Consider the following 10,001-nt stretch of genomic DNA (forward strand, 5'->3'; position numbering starts at 1 on the left):
CACCAGAAAACCTAGATCAGCCATTTTCAAAATTTATTGTGCATCAGCCACATGTGGAATATCTGTTAAAAGTGCTAATTTTTGAAGCTGATTGAGTCAAAAACTCTGTAAGTGTCCTGATGCTACGTAGCTGAATGAAACATAAATGAAAATTCCTGGACGCCCGTACTGCTGGGCTCTGGTCTTGGCTCCATCTTATGAAATCTTCAGAATGCCATCCAACTTCTCTGGCCTCAGAATCTCCTGGAAAGGATGGAAGCTGATTTCTGAATACTTCTTGTTCTAGAGTCCTTTGCCCATGTCACACTCTTGCTGCTTTTACTCTCTGGGTGGCCAGAGAGCAAAATAATATTAAACATTATTCTCAGTCCATGTATATAGACACTGAACCCCAGATTGTCCTCTGACTGGCTGGACATCCTGAACTCTGGACTCACGTTTATTCTCAGGACTAAGATAACCATAACAAGAACGGCCTGGCCCAACTGGCAGTCTCACACTTGGTTTCCCAGACCTGTGAACTTGATAATGATTCCACAAGGGGAGGCACCGTAGAGAGCTGGAATTGGGTACTTCAGGGAGGCCTCTAAGGGTGGGAAGGGAAAGATTTATTGAGGGGAGGTAGGAATCTGCCTGCACTGCAGGAGACCCCGGTTCGATTCCTGGGTCAGAAAGATCCCCTGGAGAAGTGATAGCCTACCCACTCCAGTATTCTTGGGCTTCCTTTGCGGCTCAGCTGGTAAAGAATATGCCAGCAATGTGGGACACCTGGGTTTGATCCCTGGGTTGGGAAGATCCCCTGGAGAAGGGAAAGGTTAACTAATCTAGTATTCCGGCCTGGAGAATTCCATGGACTGTATAGTCCATGGGGTTGCAAAGAGTCAGACATGACTGAGTGACCCCCACTTTTCACTTTCAGGGGACTCCGGGCGAGAATAGCGTGAGCATAAGTACAAGGCTAGGAATGGGCAGGAAGGCTCAGGGGTCACTCTACCGTGATCAGAGCATTTGTGTCCGAAAGTGGTTGGGTTCAAGAGAAGTATCCTAGAATTCAGATTGAACTTTAGCTTTGCTTATATTCCAACATCAGAGCCGGCGTTGAAGAGAAAGCTCAGTAAAGAATTTTCCAAGTGTGAAACAACACTACGATCACGCATGAGAAGAAGGCTCTCTCATCAAACTCGCACGTGGCATATGCTGTTTAAAATGCATCCTATACATCCACAAGCATAAACAGCTGCAAGCAAACAAAGGTAACCAAGTGGGGAAGAGACTGCGCGTGCTTCCAGAGACCTCCCTCCCTCAGCAGCGGGTAGCGGCTTTCGATTGTGCAAGCAGGAGGCATTTGGTGGGGACAGGCTTGCACTGCCAACTCAGCCTCTGCCATGTCATGAGTCACAGAACTGGCAGGCTCCGAGTACACAGGCAGTCTTAAGACCCTCCACGCCTGCCAGCTCTACTGAGTGGATGGGACCCAACCAATGCCCACTTTTTCGGGAAGGATTATTTTGAATGAAATTTTTCCTTTGAGGGCAAAAAAAGACATACACGATTTCCTTTAGGGTAGCTTGATAAAATGATCCCAAAATTCAAAAAGAAAAAAAAGAAGTCTACTCCACCCATGGCTGGGATTTTCCCTTGATGCAAGATTCTTTAGACTGAAGGGGAGTTTGCTGGCTGCCAACACTCCCAGGACAGGCTGCTGGCACCAAGTTCCCTGAGAAAAGCAGCAGATGGCCTCTGGGGAGCCGAGGGAGTCAGCCAAGATTTCCCCGGAGAATCACTGGATGGATGTCCCAATTACTTTGGGCACACGAGCCCTTGGCCCTAACCAAGTCCAACCTTCATTTAGAGTTTCAAAGCCTAGGGTCTGTGTGAGTCATCTGCCACAGAAGAAGATGCTGGTCCCATCCATGTAAAAGGAATCGACTCTTCTCCCCAAGGCCAGTCTCAGTAGTGTGAGGCATCACTATGCCTAACTTCTCCCAGACCAAGCCTTGAATCAAGTGCTGTTAATAATACTAGTTATTATTAATAATAATTAATAAGATCAGATGACCTTCTGGGTAGGGCTCATCTGCCCTGCTCATACCAAGCGGGCTAATTGGTTTATGCACAATATTTGCTAAGTTCAACAAGTGCCATGCATTTGATCAAACTGTTTAATCTTTTCTGGTGATCGCTTTGTATTTCTGGAGGGGGTTCACAAAAAATAAAAAGAGAGCTTTGTCTTTTACCTAGAGCAGCCAGGACTTGAGGTTAAAACAGGATTCAGCCTGAGTCAGCTCACATTCATTGGATACTCATTCCAATACGGCATCTGCCATGCTAGGACGAAGCAAACAGACACAGGATACCACAAAAACAATGAAGCATGGCCACAGCTCTTTTCAAAATCATCCATAAACAGGTATTGACGAGTACTGATTCTGATCAATACCATATTCCAAGACGTTGACTGAATGAGGGAGAGTGTTCTTTATCTCGAGGATGCTTATCTACCAGGGGAGCTAGGACTTACACAGGAAATATCCTGCAAGGAAATGACACCAAGCATCATTGGATAGGTCAGTTTTAGTGCTTTGGAATAGACAAGGTACCGTTTTCCCACGTGTCTGTGTGTTTCATTTCAGGGTTTTGAAGTTTGGTTGTCTCTTCAAGGAAAGCCTCTAATATCCACTAGACTTAAGAATGTGGATACCTGTTGGAGAAGATGGATGCCATTCATCCATCCCTCAGGAAAGGAACTGTTAATCACCTTAGCTGAGCATCTTGAGCTCAATGCAGTACCGAGTTGTTGCAATGTAGGCTGTCAGGCCATTCATTTTGGAAAACTTCAGAGGTACTACTCTTTGCTTGATAGATTTATGAGCGTGTTTTGCATTGTAAGTTTCTGTTTTCCTTATTGCTTTTCTACTTTTAAAAACATCTTTGTACTGAAGGCAAAGAAAGGACATCACAGAAACAGGAAGTAGAGCAGGGCAAGGACCTGAGTCTCCCACCCAGCCCGGCACGTGCCTGGCTCAGTTACTTGGTGACCCTGCTCTCTTGGCCTCCATTGCCATAGACTGCGTCTCTGGATTTCCAAATCCTCTTCCTCATTCAAGACCTCCATCAGTTACCACATCTAGGAAGCCCTTTCAAATCTCCATCTCAAGCAAGTACAGTCTTTCCCTAGAACATTCACTGATTCTCTAACAGCATTTAGCACTTCTTCCCACATATAAACTTATGCACTTATATCTTGTAAACATCATAACATCCCCTGCTGCATCTAAAATCTATCACAGTGTGTAAAAGGACTCCACATTTAGTAAACGCTTATTGTGGATATTTACTGGATGAATAAATGAATTATCAATGCAGGGAGATTCTTCTGAAGAATCTAACATATATATCAATCAGGACACAAAAATGGGAACAGCATCGTGTGTATAGCTGAAGCAGATTTATACCCTAGATAAAAGTGGTCAATACTTCAAATCATTGCTCAGTTCATTTGGCCTACCATATTTCTTTGCTAGGCACTCAGAGATCTGGCTAAAATTAAACAATCAGCATACGAACAGAGGAACTCTATTAGACCATCCATCTCATGACTGCTTCTTTAACAGGGCCTTCTTCCTTACTTTCCCTTGAAATTGGGAGGAAAAATTGGGAAATGGCCTTATTAAAACGTGGAAGTTTAGTGGGAATGTGTTGTGGACAAGGCTGTCTTTTGTCTGTGATTTGAAACCCAGTCCTATTGACAAATTTTTAAATAAGAAAAGTGAACTATCAATAAAGTAGTACTGCCCCACCCAACTACTAAGATAAATAAAATAGATATTGATAAGGTGGGGGAGAAATAGGAATTCCCTGGTTGTCCAGTGGTTAGGGCTCCAAGCTTCCACTCCTGGGAACATGGGTTGAGCTCTCGTCAGAGATCTAAGATCCTGTATGTTGCATATAAAACAAACAAAACATGAGGGAGAAAAGACATAAAATAATGCAATCTACCAGCAGGCTGAAAGGAATGTTGGTAAAATGGCATGCATATTAACTGGAATGCCTTTTCCCTAATGACCAAACTTCAGGTATAACAGCTACCATTTCCTGAGTGCCTACTACATGCCAGGCAAGCGGAAAGCCCTTTTAATATATTGTCTCACTTATTCATCACAGAACCTCAAAGTCAATATGATTGTTCCTATATTACAGGGAAGGAAACCGAAGCTTACGAAGGTGAAGAAACTCAGCCAGCTAACATAGCAAGAGTCTGCTTTAAACATTCTCAACTACCACCTTCTGCCCTAAAAGCAAATCTTGGGATTCTCCATTTCTTCAGTATTCACAAGCTTAGACACACACGTGTCCCAGCTTAGTCTCACCTCAACTCTCTTATTAATCTGGGCCAACTTTAAAGGACTGACTTGTGAGGCTGTAGCTGAGAAATGGAAAAAGGCCCAAGAGCTGCTGTCCTCAATACATGAAGTGAACAGCTCACAATGAGGCATCTCATTGTTGACTGTAATGTTTATTAATATTCCTGACTCCAATGAGCTCTCCTACTACGCCATGCTTTTATTTTGCATGAAGAGAAAAATACAATTGAGGCATGCATTCACCATGTGTAGATGAAGACCCTCCTGCTATTTAAGAACACTGTGGGTGCGGGGGTCCAGCCCCAGCTGATCCAGGGTATTCAAAGGGGAGACGGCTTTGGCAACTATTTAAATATTCATCAAAGATGTAAAGAGTAATAGAATGAGGATAGCTCAGTAGGAAAATTCAGTGGAGAAAAGAGGCTGAGTAGCTTGGTTTACGTGGGAGACCAATAAAACTTCAAGACAAGAAGCTTGCACCACTTACGTAGGCCGCAGGCGTCCTTCCGTTCTCCCGAAGGAGAGGAGACACTGAGGCCTCCCCGGTCAGATCTTAGAAGCCCAGGCATAATTAGTAAGCATGGCGGGTTCCACGCTCCAGATGGAGACAGCCAGAGTGAGAGAGAGAGAGACATGGGGAGACCAGTATTTCGAGGAACTGATCCCAGTTCTTTATTTTCCATGGTCTACTTTTATACACTGAGATGTTATGCAAAAGTCACGCGGGGTCAGCAGTCCTGACTTTTATCAAAGTCAGGTGCTTCATACAAATGTATACAGAGGTCTTAGGGGTGTTACATCATCTTCTGGCCAGGGGGGCCTGCTGACAATTTATGACCCTCTCCTTGTGACAGCGGTCAGTCAACCAGGACACTTATTTCTGCAGGGGTGATTATTCCTAAAACAGACTCCACCCAAATAAAGTTACATTCCTATAGGGTGAGGGTATAGTGGGTTTTAGTTAAGGAAAGAATTTACTTAGCCTAAGGTCTAACGTGATTAATATCAAAGGTTAATACTTATTTCTTCCATATATTCATTAATGTGTGTAAGGGCAGGGAATGTGGAGTCTTAGCAACAAACATTGGCTCAACAAATGAAAAACCCTTCACCAATACAATTTCTAATCAGCCCATTATACTTATACTAATAGTTTTCTAACTTTTCTAAGGAACCTGTTTTTAGAAGGTTTAAAGCATCTCGTGCCTCTCATGGTTGGGAGGCTGTGAGCAATCACATGTGGCCGGACAAGCCTGTCAGGCAGGCTAGAGAACCTTCAGAGGAGTTTGTAAGTTAAAACACTCTTGTCACGCCCAGGAGTTTTTATTAACTGGAGCTCTAGGTTAACTCCTTCTCCGAAAGAGGTGGTGGGGGACAGCCCCCCGTAAAGTCAGAGGTGTAGGTGAGAGCACAAAGTAGTAAAGTAGGCAGGCTCTGATTATGGGGGTAGAGGCTCGAGGGTTTCCAGGGGGACTCCTGAGGCTCGATCCCGCCTTTGCGTATGTCGAGCCTCCTTCCTCATGACCTTTGTCACGGGCAGAGCGCCTCCCGCTGGCCCCCAGCATCTGGGGAAAAAAGGGGCCAAGTCTTCCCTCTGCCACCACTCTTCCTCCTCCAAAGCACCTCCTGCGTGCCCCGTTCCACAGGGAAGACCCCACACAAAACACCTGGCGCCAGGTGACCTGGGGACCCAGGAGGCTTGGTTTTTCTAGACGAAATTCAGCTGAGTTAGTAGCCTAAAAAGAGATGAACCTGGAAAAGCTTCAGCTACGCAAAAAAGATCCCTCTTTTATCAGACATAACTGAGTTCTGGCCTCTCACCTACTGCACCAGCTGCCTTGAAAGGAGCCTGTAGAGACCTCCCTGGTGGTCCAGAGGTTAAGAATCCACTTGGCAATGCAAGGGGCGTCAGTTCCATCCCTAGCTGGGAAACTAAGCCCACGGGCCACACTGGAGAGTCCGTGGGCCACGACGAAAGATCCCAGATGAGGCCACGAAGATGGCGCAGGCCACAACCCAACCCAACGCAGCAAATAAATAAGCTAGTGTTTTTTAAAAGGGCCTGTAAATCCACCCCAAATCTGGCTGCTGGGTGAAAGGCCTGGTGAAGCACACACAGGGCCGCTGGGAACAGCAGCCTCTCCATCCCCAAGAGCTCCATGCTGCCTGCTGGGGAGGGAGGACCATCCTCCGGCTTCTGTGGGCTCTGCTGTCTGCCTGCAAAGGGCAGAGGCCGTCAGAGCAGACATGAGCCTGATCTCCGCGGTGTGTAAATCCTTGCATTTTGAACCCCGCCTTTTTGCAATAATCTGTTTTGCTCATCCAGCACATCAAGAGCGTGTTTTCTTGTTTTCCTAGGCATATGGTTGTGGCAGCTTTCAATGTAGCCCAAATAAAGTTCTAAATATGAACTCACAATAGCAAAGTCAACAAAGGGAGAGGCGGTTCATCTCTGGGTGCTCGAATTTGCATCTCAATGTGAGAGGCAGGACTTCAGAGGCCAAGAATTAATAGAACTAATCACCTTATTTCCCCTAAAGGTTTGACCCTGGGTGTGATTTGTGTCCACAAAGCCGATATAATGATGACCAATCCCTTTTATTAATACAGCTAAAAATGGAACCCGTGTAAGAGCTTATGTAACTTAAAACGACCCACGACAACTAAAGACTGCTTCTCCCATGAGCTCTTAGAGCCAAAGTTAAATTGGCAGCTAATGAAAAGTGTAAATTTGGGGGCATTTCTCTTCCTGTCTGCACTGCTCCTTCATTAAGTTAGATCTTTCGGCTTCAAGAGCATAAGAAAAATACGAAAACACAAGGTGAAGTCAGTTTTGTAAGCGTTTTTAACATAATCTTTCCAACTAAGTCTTTGGTGCCCATGGCTAAGTGTTACTATCATTTGAAATAATTCTATTATTACTATTAGAAATAATTGTAGCAGTTAATTTGTCAGATGTCTATTATTCTGAAGAATCACATTTTATATAGTAAATAACAATACAGACAAATCTTAAAAAATTTTATATTGCAGGATATAATATTGTTTTCATGTCTCTCAAGCCAGAAAATTGCAAAAAAAGCAAAGCAAGGAGAAATTATTTGTGTATCATAAAATGTTGTAGGCTTGTACATAAGCCTCGGGGAAAAACATACATATTTACTCATGAATCCCATCTCAGTTACACCTTTGCTCATTTGGAAGCTGTGTTTAGGTTTCGAAACCACTGGACGTGTTGTTTCATTTGTTGATCTTTCCATGACATTTTAGGAAAGATATTTTTAAAGCCTAAGACAAGTCAAATGGTTTCTTTTGAATTACTTAGTTCTCAGTTATTATGCAGATGCTTGATTGAATCTGATGAATGATTTTTGAAAGAAACACTCACTAAATTTATGAACCGAAAGTTTTACAAACAAACTGGCCTGTCTAGACTGAAGGGTGTACATCTCTGGTCTGGAGTCACATTTTGCTTGTTCTATAGAGTGGGATTTTAATTTTGTTTAAGTTTATTTGTTGCTAACTTTTTAAAATCAAGTGATTTTCATTTTTAAAATTCTCATCTCCTGATTTCTTTGGGGGAAAAAAGTCATTTTCTGACAACCCTAGACCTCCATTTCCACCACAGGCAGGATCTGAGTGGCAGGTGCCTGCTTTAAGGGGAACTTTGACCTGGCTTCAATTCATCGTCCTCCCTGCCCAGTCTACTCACTAACCTATCCCCCACCTGGGCCCCATAGGCACTTCATTTTGCAGGTCCTGATGTAGACACAGCCTGAATGTCTTCCCAGCCTTAGGGGTCCTGAAATGAGAAGCTCCATCCCATCATAGATGTAGAAGATGATTATGAATCAAGCAATTTGGCTAAGTAAATTAAAAAGTAGAAAAGGTCATCAATCTCTTCTAATGGAAGGATAGAATAATAAGACAAATAACAAAGTGAGAAATAAAATGTTAGCTAGTGCCATGAATGGTTGTCAGTCTCTAAAGAGGTTTTACTTCAACTGAGACCTGAATGACATGAACACCTGGAGGGGAAAACATTCTGGATGAAGAGACTGGCTGGCTTCAAGTAGAAGGATGAGGATGTGTGGGGTGGGCAAGGGGCAGAAAGGTCTGGGAGACTTCCCTGGTGGTCCAATGGCTAAGACTCCACACCCCCAATGCAGGGGGGCCCAGGTTCAATCCCTGGTCATGGAAGTAGATCCCACATGCTGCAACTAAGACCTGGCAACCAACTAAATAAATCTTAAAACACACACACACACACACAAAGAAATGAAATGTCCGTTGACTTAGCACAGGATGAGTGAGGCAGAGAGTTGCTCAAGACGATGTCTGTGAACTCTGCAGGGGGGATACCATATGGTCCTCTTACAAGAGAATTCCTTATAGAATTTGAATTTTATCCAAAGAATGATGGAAATTCGGAGCAGGTTCTAAACAGGGGAGTAACATGAAAGAAGCTATATCTTAGAAGGCTCATCTGACACTAGATTGAGAAGGATCGAGGGAAGGTGGGAAATGTAAACTGGGAGACCGTGTGAGAGCTCAGCGCTGTGTTGATCATCAGGCATGATAGTGGCTCGCTCCCTGCACCGGAGACTGCGGTTTAATTGTTCTGGAATAAGACCTAAGAAAAACGTTTTATTTTTATTGTTTTACTTTTACTTTAATATTGGAGTATTACCAATTAACAATGCTATGATAGTTTCAGGTGGACAGCAAAGGGACTCAACCACACGTACACATCTATCCATTCTCCCCCAGACTCCCCTCCCCTCCGGGCTGCCACATAACAATGAACAGAGTTCCCTGTGCTCTACACTAGGACCTTGCTGGGTTTCCACTTTAAATATAGCAGTGTGTACACATCGATCCAAACTCACTAACTATCCCTTCTCCCCACGTTTCCCTCTGGCAACTATCAGTTCGTTCTATAAGTCTATGAGTCTGTCTCTGTTTTGTAAAGAAGTTCATTTGTATCATTTATTTTTAGATTCTGAATATAAGTGATATCACAGGGTATTTCTCCTTCTCTGTCTGACTTACTTCACTCAGAATGACAGTCTCTAGGCTCATCCCTGTTGCTGCAAGTGGCATTATTTCATTCTTTTGTTTAGCTTTGTTTTTTTAGTTTACTTATTTTTAATTGAAGGATAATTGCTTAATAGAATTTTGTTGTTTTCTGTCAAACCTCAACATGAATCAGCCATTCAGTTCAATTCAGTTCAGTCATTCAGTCGTGTCCAACTCTTAGTGACCCCATGGACTGCAGCATGCCAGGCCTCTCCGTCCATCACCAACTCCCATAGCTTACTCAAACTCATGTCCATCGCGTCCGTGATGCCATCCAACCATCTCATCGTATGTCATCCCCTTCTCCCACCTTCAATCTTTCCCAGGGTCTTTTCAAACGAGTCGGTTCTTCGCATCAGGTGGCCAAAGTATTGGAACCAAAGAAAGAACAGAGCTGGCTGAATGGCATGACACCTCCGGCTACGGAAGAGGTCCCCCTGTAATGAACAACTTTTTAAAGCAGCAACACTACCCAGGACGGGGCACCTCTATTGCACTGCCGTCTGAGGGAGAGGCTTGTGTGGCTCAGAAGGCAGATCAACAGAACGCTGACCATCA

Source organism: Bos taurus, chromosome 24 (assembly GCF_002263795.3).
Source record: "Bos taurus isolate L1 Dominette 01449 registration number 42190680 breed Hereford chromosome 24, ARS-UCD2.0, whole genome shotgun sequence".
Classification (NCBI taxonomy): domain Eukaryota; kingdom Metazoa; phylum Chordata; class Mammalia; order Artiodactyla; family Bovidae; genus Bos; species Bos taurus.